The 10,767-nt window shown below is 39.5% G+C and overlaps 1 long non-coding RNA gene across 1 annotated transcript in view; it reads right to left on the bottom strand.

Moving 5' to 3' along the window:
* Positions 1-331: 331 nt before the first annotated feature.
* LOC119865631 overlaps positions 332-10,767 on the bottom strand; it is a 29,079-nt gene continuing 18,643 nt past the window's right edge. The window contains exon 3 of the long non-coding RNA XR_005377656.1: positions 332-478. This is a non-coding gene — a long non-coding RNA (uncharacterized LOC119865631). The remainder of the gene's footprint in view (positions 479-10,767) is intronic.

The following is a 10,767-nucleotide window of genomic DNA, read 5'->3' as shown; positions in this document are numbered from 1 at the left end:
CTTTGGAGAAATTTCTGTTCATGTCTTCTGCCCATTTCATGATTGGATTATTTATTTCTTGGGTGTTGACTTGGATAAGTTCTTTAGAGATCTTGGATACTAACCCTTTATCTGTATGTCATTTGGAAATATCTTCTCCCATTCTGTATGTTGTCTTTTAGTTTTGTTGACTGTTTCTTTTGCTGTGCAGAAGCTTTTTATCTTGATTAAATCCCAATAGTTCATTTTTGTTTTTGTTTTCCTTGCCTTCATAGATGTATCTTGCAAGAAGTTGCCATGGCCAAGTTCAAAAAGGTTGTTGCCTGTGTTCTCCTCTAGGATTTTGAGGTATTCTCGTCTCACATTTATATCTTTCAACCATTTTATCTTTCTGTATGGTGTAAGAGAATGGTCCAGTTTCATTCTGTATGTGGCTGTCCAATTTTCCCAACACCATTTATTGAAGAGTCTGTCCTTTTTCCGGTGGACATTCCAAGGCCTAGGTTTTGAAAGCACACAATGGAAGTAATGCTCCAATCTAGTAGCTCTTGGTATATCAAATGAGAGCTATAGGAATTTAGAAAATTATTTCCCTTTTGACGATGCCCTGCTTTGAAGCTTATCAATCTGCAGCATAATCTATTATGCTATAATCTATTGTAAATGCCCAAAGCTGAAAAAAAAAATCCTCTTTACTTATTTTCTGCAATAAATCAAATCCTCACCACCCCAGTAAGATGGGTGAATTGTGGCAGACATGGAGATTTACTGCTCCAATAAGGAAGACTTGCTGCCCAGCTGCAGACAGCATGGTCAGCAGCTAGCTGTCAGCTCCTTCAGGGTGTCTACCTCAGCCATAGTTGACTCTTCCAAGGTCATGCCCTTCCTGAAGCAGCCTACCTAGAGACTGGATCAGATGGAGGGTGTACAGGCCTGGCTTTTTTGGCTCAACGTGGGACACTCTGCTGAGAAAGGTCATCGAAAAGACATGACCACCAGTTGACCTGTGAGCTGGACCTGGGCAATTGAAGGCTCCTCCCTCCCTCCCCTCTCCTTGGAATATGGGTTCCGCTTGCCCTTCTTACTTCCAGAGTTTGCTCCAAGGACATAGCCTTGAGATAGTGATGTGGTGTTGAGAATATGTGCATGGTATATGTGCCTGAACCCAGTTAAGACCTCTGTATAAACTTTGAAGATTTGGTGGGCAGGTGTGGGAGTCTACTTGTCTTGCTGCTGCTCAAGATAAACCTTATATGTAATTTCCCTTTTGCTTATTAAAACTGCCACCTACCAACTTGAAGTGCTCTGCTTCTTTCTTTGGTCTTTCCCTGCTCTTTGCATTTGGGACCCAGTTTCAGATTACACTCAGGAAGCTCCCAGGGTCATAAACCAGCACACACTACTGGGCAGTGCTCATTCAGAAATTCCCTGCTGGACTGGCGGAGGTTTTACTGGGCCTGCACCACATTTGGACTTCTTCCTTCTCTCAGTCTGGCTTCTGCCTCCTTCTTTCCCATAATAAATATCTTGCATCCCAAGCTCCATCTCAGAATCTAATTTCAACCTATGATAGAGACACTTTGGGCTGAACATAAATATCCTTATAAATACAAGGGAGTACTATTCAGCCTCAAAAAGTAAAGAAATTCTGACATCTGCTGAAACATAGATGAATGTTGAGGAAATTATGCCAAGTGAAATAAGCCGGCCACACACACCCAAAAAAACATACCATATGATTCTACTTAGCTGAGGGATTCCAAGTAGTCATAGAGACATAAAATAAAATGATGGTTGCTAGGGTCAGAGGGGGAAATGGTGAGATACTGTTTAATAGGTACACAGTTTTATTTGGGGAAGATAAAAACCATTGTGGAGATGCATATTGTGATGGTTGCACGACAATGTGAGTTTACTTAAGGCCACCGAGCTACACACTTAAAATTGGTAAATTTTATGTTATGTATATTTCATCACAACAAACTTGTTTTAAAAGTCAGCTATAGGGGATTCCTGAGTGGCTCAGTGGTTTAGCGCCTGCCTTTGTTCAGCCCAGGGTGTGATCCTGGAGTCCCGGAATCGAGTCCTGGGATTGAGTCCCACATCGGGCTCCCTGCATGGAGCCTGCTTCTCCCTCTGCCTGTGTCTCTGCCTCTCTCTCTCTCTCTCTGCCTCTCATAAATAAATAAATAAAATCTTTTTTTAAAAAGTCAGCTATAAGTCAAAGAATTACACACTACAGGCAAGTTTATGAAATAAAAGGATGGTTAAATATCAGGAAATCTTGGTGAGATGCTAAAAGTCTAAACTGGTCCCTTTAGGACCATCATAAAGAAAGTGCCCTCAAGGTATATTTCAGCAGCATTAGCACAGAGTGACCTTGACATTGGATACACTTAACAAAGACATAAGAAATGGGGCAGAGATCATGCTCATTCTTTTCATATGACAGAGTCCTGGATGGTAACATTTCCAGAGGGAGAATGAAGGATCCTGAAGGGACTGCATGAATCTTCCCTGGTCACTTTCAGAAAATAAAGGAGGCTGTAGTAGAATGGAACTGAAAATTTCCAAGTATTGATTGTGTCCATTAAATAAGCCATTGTGTTTAAAATCGCCATGAGGGGCAGCCCCGGTGGCGCAGTGGTTTAGTGCCGCCTGCAGCCCGGGGTGTGATCTGGAGACCCTGGATCGAGTCCCGCGTCGGGCTCTCTGCATGGAGCCTGCTTCTCCCTCTGCCTATGTCTCTGCCTCTCAATCTCTCTCTGTATCTCTATGAATAAATAAATAAAATCTTAAAAAAAATAAAATCGCTATGACATTATAATGCAGAGGGCCCTGATTTTACTTGATTTTCTTAAAAATAAATCTAGACTTGAGGTGCCTGGGTGGCTTAGTCAGTTAAGCACTTAACTCTTGGTTTTAGCTCAGGTTATCATCTCAGGGTCCCGGGACTGAGCTCCGAGTTGGGTTCCGTGCTCAGTGCAGAGTCTCCTTGTCCCTCTTCCTCCCTCTCTGACCTTTCCCTCCCCATCTGCTCCTCTCCCCACTTGTGGACTCTCTCTCTAAAATAAAATAAATAAAATCTTTAAAAAAGTAAATCTGGGTTCATGTTTTTGGTTGAAATATTAAGTGACCTGTGTCCATCTCCATCATCAACTGCCAGTATGTCACATTAGCAATGTTGCTAAGTGTAACCCACTGGTCAAGATAGTGACCTGGTACCAGATGGTAAAGGTACCTTTTCCTCTTTGCTATTAGTAAATATTCTTTGGGTGATACTTTGAGATCTTTTGATTATCCTTTTTCTCAACCCCTTTCATTGTAATGGGTTTATCTTTACTTGATGATTCCTGTCTGAGCTACATATTACTAGAATGTTTCTAAAATGACTTTTCCATTTCTGTCATTCCTTCTACATTGGTTAGTTGGCATTCTTCTATGAAGAACTTTCTTTTCTGTGCTCTCTAAAATGTTTTGTGTTAATATACATGAATATATTTATTTTCGTTCAACAAATTGTAATCCATCTGGTGCATTACTCATTTGAGGCTGGTGCTGCCCCACGTTTGACATATAAGGTAGAATACAAGGTGTATTTTCTGGGGGGTGGAGTCTGGGATTTGACATTTGTAACTGGCTCCCTCTAGTGCTACTTATGCCCATTCAAGTTTGAAAAGCCGAGGGGAGGCGCTTCCAAAGGACTCTGTGAGCAATTTATGTGAATAGTGGTCCCACACCCATAAGGCAATACAGTTAAAATGTAAAAAGGTTATTCTTCTGAGACAAAAAAAAAAAAAAAAGGGCCAGAATACCATCAAACAAATGTCTACCTTCCACAGGTGGAAAGGAACAAGTAAGAAGTGGGTGAAGAGGTTGGGAGACAAGATACCTACTAATTCTTGCAATGATACAGGACTGTTTTTCTGAATAATGGGAACCAGTTGCTTCCATCCACAACGGTAGGGAGTTGTTTGATATTTGAGACCAAACAGCTGATATGATCAGGAAAATGCTGAAAACAAGCTGGCAAACAGAATATATGAATACACACTGTCATTCCTACTGAAGAGGCCAAACAAAATCCAGAAAAGGTATGAAAGAGGGAAAGTAATAATAAGTCTATAGTAGTAGGCCAGGTGCTTCCAAAAAAGTCTTGGAAAACAGAGAGCAGAAAGAAATGTGTAGTCTAAAAAAAGAGGAATTGTGCTGAGGTGTTTTTGCCTGCTTCCTTTCCAAACCTCACTAAAATAACAGTAAATTAAAAAGAAAAGAAAATAGCACAGACTCCACAAAGATAAAAAGAACAGGTATTGAGGCAGGCAAGCCCAGGCTAACAAATGTCAATAATATATTAGATGTTCTCACCTGACATAGGGGAGAAAGAGAAAATGAATCTACACTTGGAAAAGAGGTAAAGTTATAGTTGACTGCTTTCTCATACCTTGAAAAACACCTCCACAAACCCTGTTTAATGGAAGTAGAACCTTGTGTATGGGGAATGTAATTCATTACCACAATGTATCTAATGGATCTGCAGCTATTGAAGGAAGGGCCAGTTTTTTGGTCCTATATAGTTATAGTTTAACTTTAGAAACCAATCGATTCTGTGGTGTTATAGACTGCTGTGTAGCTAAATACCGAACTTTATTGCCCTGTAGAAAGTTAGCCAGACTTGAATCTTACCTAACAAATTATCTTTGGCATTCCTTTCATTAACTCTATGTTTGTGCACAAACACTCACACACTTCTGTTTTTCAAGCATTGGCAAACCACTTTTCTTTTTTTTTTTTTTAACGTGCTGGTTCCTTCCTTAAGGATTTAAATAAGATTCGATATATGTTCATAATCTCTTGATTTCAGAAGTTTGCTTTAACATTTCTTTTAGTTTTCTCAGTTGTGCCAGGTAAATGGGAGTGAGCCAACAAGAGGAAAACCAATTTGTGCTTCAGTACCCCCAGAAATGCTCAGAGACTGGAAATACCACATAGCTCTGATGTCATGAGTGAAGGTTCAAGCTGGAACAGGAAGACACAGTTGAAAATCTTGGTCCTTCTCTACTAGGACAGAAAACTAAAATTTGCCATTTGGAAAGGTTGGACCCCAAACTCTCACTTTAGGGAGATGAGACACATAGCAGAGAATGAGGCTGTTGGAGTGGATACTGGGGAATGGAGTGAAGTCTGTATTATGAATGGAGAGCCTGGCGTCATCCCCTCCTCTGAGCCAGACAGATACCACCACTCTTTCTTTCCTACTCACACAAATGCTCCCCACCAGCAGGCAGAAGATAGGAAGTGCCTTTGCTAGAGAAATTGATGGGTCTGGAGAAAAATACATTCAAAAATTGGCATTTTGGGGGATCCCCCAATGAAACCTCTAGGTTTCCCCCAAGCCTATGAAGCCACAATCAATAAACATCTACAAACACAAAGCTCCAGTTCTTGTGCATATGAACAGAGGGCCATAGGTCACCTAATATGGAAAGCTGCTAATATGGAAATCAGAGACCTGAACAAACAGAAAGAAAAGGAACTTGAGGAAACAGAAAAAAATGACAAAGAACAGAAAAAAAATTTGTAAGAATCTACTATAATTAATATTCCCAGAGAAATTAGAGATCTTATATCCATGAAACAAGATTAGGATGCTATATATAAAAAGGAACATTTAACAAGCATAAAAAAGATTTTAGATGTCAAAATGTTATAGCAAAAACTTTTTTAAAAATTGAAAGTTTAAAAGATTACATTGAAAAAAATCTCCATAGAAAGTACCGAGAGAGAGAGAGAGAGAGAGAGAGAGAGATTAAACAGGAGAAAAATAATATGATTACTAGAAGAATAGGTCAGGAAGCCCAAGTCCTCTTTGCCCTTTTTATCAAAGTTCAGATAAGAAAATCGATCAGAGGCAAGGTAGTTCAACAGAAGAACATTAATTTAGAGAATTCAACGCAATAGTGGCAGAAGAGTTACAAGAGCCAAATGAGATGCCAAGAGATTAGCTGCAGCATGAAGCTACCATCATCTCCAGGACTGGAAGAGAAAGGTATGAAGTGATATTACTAGAGGTGATGTTACTCCAGAAGCTGGAGTCTGCCAGCAGAAAGGGAAATCATGGTAGGAGTAACCCAGCAGGAGATTCGGCCTTTGCTAGAGACACCACTGAACACAGATAGAAACAGGGAGGAATACCCTGGTCTCCACTCTTTTCACCTTTCCGTTTTCTGTCACAGCCTCCCATAGCTCAAAGGATGTAAGCACAGTAGGGCCAGGCAGGGAATGAGTACATGAGCAAATAAGAACCTGCCCAGCACATCCTTGAAACACCAGCTAAACTGAGATAGAAGAAGAGACAGAGACAAAAAGATAGGGACAGAGACAGAAAAACAGAGAGACAGACAAAAACAGAAAGGCAGAAACACAGAGATAGAGACAGAGAAAGGAGAAGGACAGACACATAGAAAGACATACAGAGATAGATGAGATGAGAAAATCAGGAGAGGAAATTGTCAAGGGGATAATCCAATTTCCCAGAATCAAAGGTCACAAGGTTCTAGTTGGAAAGGTCTCAGGAACTCAGCACAATATAGACAATCAACATGAACTCATATATATATGTATACACACACAGACACACACACAGATAGATATAGAGATAAATTTAGAAACAAACGTGTACCTATGCAGGTCAGTATACATACATATTTCCTAATTCTTGCTAAGAGATCCTGGGAGCAGTGACATCCCAGGAGAAACAAGTACCCTCAGTGCCCAGATCTTGGTTTCTAATACTCTCCACCAGTATAACTCTCTGGGCTCTTTGGAGAAATGCCTAAATTTAAAGCTCAGACAAGGAAAATATAAGATGAGCCCGGAGCATTTTGTAGTACTAGAAATTAAGGAAGTGTTCAAAAACTACAAAAACAACAATAAAGGATGGGACATATCAGAGGGATACCAGAGCCAACTTGGAGGTGTTCCCAATGGCCAAAGCTAAAAAATAAAATAATATAAAGTGGGAAACAAAATACATAATGTGGTACTGAATTATAACCCAAAGTATAAAACAAATATACATGAGTACATACTTGTATAAATAAGATGGTTGAATAAATAAACAAATGGGGGAGAAGGGACAAATCTTTATAGAAGAATTTCAAATAATATAAGTAGACATTCTCCCTTTTTTGCAGAAGGTAGAGTTTAGTTCCTTTCCTTGTTCCCTTCAACTTTGTGACTCATTTCCAAATAACAGAATATGGAAAGCAGAAAAAACAGTAACTTTACAACATAGAAACATGACAAATTACACCTTGACCAAATGATTGAGGTTAACATTATCAGTAAGAAGTTGTGTTGATATTATGTGTTCCCTGATATCACATGATCAGAAAGACATTTCACCTCTGTGCTATTCTTCCCCCAAATAGCAAACATCAGGCAAAACTCAAACTGAAGGACAATTCTATAAAATATCTAGCTAGTACTCTTCATAAAGGTCATGAAAACACAAAGAAAGATGGAGAAAAGCTGAATATAAAAGGATGGGTAAATGCTAACCAAAAGAAAACTAGTGTAGATATATTCATATCAGACAAAATAGACTTTAAGGCAAACAGTATTTCTAGAGACTTTCCTTAATGCTGAAATGTTCAATTTTTCAGGAAAATATAATTATTCTAAATTTGTAGGTACCTAATGTGGTCCTCAATATGAAAAGCTAAATAGAACTAGAAGAAAAAGTAGAAATTTCCACAATCATAATGAGCCATTTTAGCATCTTTCGGGAACTGACAGAATGGACAAAATAGATAAGTATGCCTATGGTTTGCCTTTTCCTTTCTTTTCTCTTTTCTTTTCTTCTTTTTTTCTTTTCTTTTTTTATTTATTTTTTATTTATGATAGTCACAGAGAGAGAGAGAGAGGCAGAGACACAGGCAGAGGGAGAAGCAGGCTCCATGCACTGGGAGCCCGATGTGGGATTCGATCCCGGGTCTCCAGGATCACGCCCTGGGCCAAAGGCAGGCACCAAACTGCTGCACCACCCAGGGATCCCTCTTTTCTTCTTTTTTTCCTTTCTCTGCTTTACTTTCTTGCTGACTTGTTAATTTATTAAAAAGTAAAAAATTAGCATTATAAGCATTCTCATTAAAAATAAGGATTGGGATCCCTGGGTGGCGCAGTGGTTTAGCGCCTGCCTTTGGCCCAGGGCACGATCCTGGAGACCCGGGATCGAATCCCACGTCGGGCTCCCGGTGCATGGAGCCTGCTTCTCCCATCTGCCTCTCTCTCTCTCTCTCTCTCTGTGTGACTATCATAAATAAATTTAAAAAATTAAAAAATAAATAAATAAAAATAAGGATGGAGGGGCATCTGGGTAGAGCAGTTAGCTGAGCACCTGGGCTCTTGATTTTAGCTCAGGTCATGATCTCAGGGTCATGACACTGAGTCCTGCATCAGGCTCTGTGCTGAATGTGGAGCGTGCTGGGGTTTCTCTCTCTTTCTCCCTTGTCCCTTCCTACCTCATTCTCTCTCTCTCAAATAAATAAAAATCTTAAAAATAAAAACAATAAAAAGAAATAAGGATAGGGACACCTGGCTGGCTCAGTTAGTGGAGCGTGCGACTCTTGATCTTAGGGGTTGTGACTTCCAGCCCCATGTTGAGTGTAGAGATTACTTAAAAAAATAATAAAATCTAAAAAAAGAAAGAAAGAAAAAAATAAGGAGAGCAGGAAAGAAAGAGAGAAAGAAAGAAAGAAAGAAAGAAGAAAGAAAGAAAGAAAGAAAGAAAGAAAGAAAGAAAGAAAGAAAGACCAGGCAAAATAATTTCAGCACATAGGTTAGGCGGGATCAAGAAGGAGAGTTACGCTTTTCATTATGAGCTTTGTGATGCTATTTTACCTTTTAAATCATTTTAATTTGTTGCTTTGGTAAAAATTAACAAATTAAAATGAAATTTTAAATTATTGAATAGGGATCCCTGGGTGGCTCAGCGGTTTAGTGCCTGCCTTTGGCCCAGGGCGCGATCCTGGAGTCCCGGGATCGAGTCCCTCGTCGGGCTCCCGGCATGGAGCCTGCTTCTCCCTCTGCCTGTGTCTCTGCCTCTCTCTCTATGTCTATCATGAATAAATAAATAAATAAATAAATCTTTTAAAAAATAAAATTATTGAATAAATTTAAAAAATTTGACAGAATCAGATCAATGGAGAATAGAAGCAAAGAGAACATCCCAAAACATGCCTGTTAGAAGTAGTTTAATACCAAGCAAAAAAGTTAACTTCCCAAAGAAGTTAACTGTTACTTAAACAACATTGTATTATTATTAATTTTTTTTAAAGATTTTATTTATTTAGTTATAGACACAGAGAGAGAGAGGCAGAGACACAGGCAGAGGGAGAAGCAGGCTCCACACAGGGAGCATGATGTGGGACTCAATCCCGGGTCTCCAGGATCACACCCCAGGCTGCAGGCAGCGCCAAACCGCTGCACCACCGGGGCTGCCCACAACATTGTATTATTACAGAAATAGAAAGCTAGATCAATGGAACAATGCCTAGTCAAGAAACAGACTCACAAAAATGTAGAATTTAGTTTGAAATGAATGTGTCATTTCTAATTGGTGGGGAAAAGGACACTATTCAACATATGGTTTTGATTTTGAAATAATAGGTCTTACATATGGGAAAAGATTAAGTTAGATTTCCTACCTTGTGCCAGCAATAAAAATACCTTCCAAGTAGAATACAGATCTAAAATGAAAATACAAAAATTTTTAAAAGATTTTATTTTTAAGTAATCTCTACACCCAATGTAGGATTTGAACCCACAACCCTAAGATCAAGAGTCATGTGTTCCACTGATTGAGCTAGCCAGGTGCCCCACAGATTTTCTAAAAGTAAAAGAGGGATGCCTGGGCGGCTCAGCAGTTGAGTGTCTGCCTTTGGCTCAGGGCATGATTCCGGGATCAAGTGCCACATCGGGGTACCTGCATAGAGCCTGCTTCTCCTCCTGCTTTTGTCTCTGCCTCTCTCTCTCTCATGAATAAATAAATAAAATTTTAAAAATAAATAAATAAAAGTTAAGGATAGATAGAATTAGAAAAGAATAAACACACACATATACATATAAATATATATAACCATAATTTGAGGAGAAAAAGGTTTTCATAAGCAAAACACAAGAGGCAGAGTTGATAGCTACTGTATGCTTATCAAGTTTTCCTTTCCTTCATTCTTCCATGACAAAACTCTTACAATCCATGTGGAGCAGATTCTGAACAGTTTGAAATGACTGATCCAGCCATTAGACACAGGAATCAATATATAATACATATTGGCCAGAGTTCCCATAACAGGTTAACAGGCTTTCCCGGGATTCCTATATCTAAACCATCATACAGTCTTTCTCTCTTCCTTTGGAACCATCAAGTGTAAGAATATGCCCCATGGGATACTTGGGTGGCTCAGTGGTTGAGCGTCTGCTTTCAGCTCAGGGCGTGATCCTGGGGTTCTGGGATCAAGTCCCACATTGGGCTTCCTGCATGGAGCCTGCTTCTTCCTCTGCCTATATCTATACCTCTCTCTCTGTCTCTCATGAATAAATAAATAGAATCTTAAAAAAAAAAAGAATATGGCCCATGTTTCCAACAAGGCAAAAAGAACTTTATTTTATTTTATTTTTAATTTATGATAGTCACAGAGAGAGAGAGAGAGAGGCAGAGACATAGGCAGAGGGAGAAGCAGGCTCCATGCACCGGGAGCCCGATGTGGGATTCGATCCCGGGTC

The sequence above is a fragment of the Canis lupus genome, chromosome 24 (assembly GCF_011100685.1).
Source record: "Canis lupus familiaris isolate Mischka breed German Shepherd chromosome 24, alternate assembly UU_Cfam_GSD_1.0, whole genome shotgun sequence".
In the NCBI taxonomy this organism is placed as follows: domain Eukaryota; kingdom Metazoa; phylum Chordata; class Mammalia; order Carnivora; family Canidae; genus Canis; species Canis lupus.
Note: the sequence above shows the minus strand (reverse complement) of the source record. Positions and strands in the feature narration are given on the sequence as shown.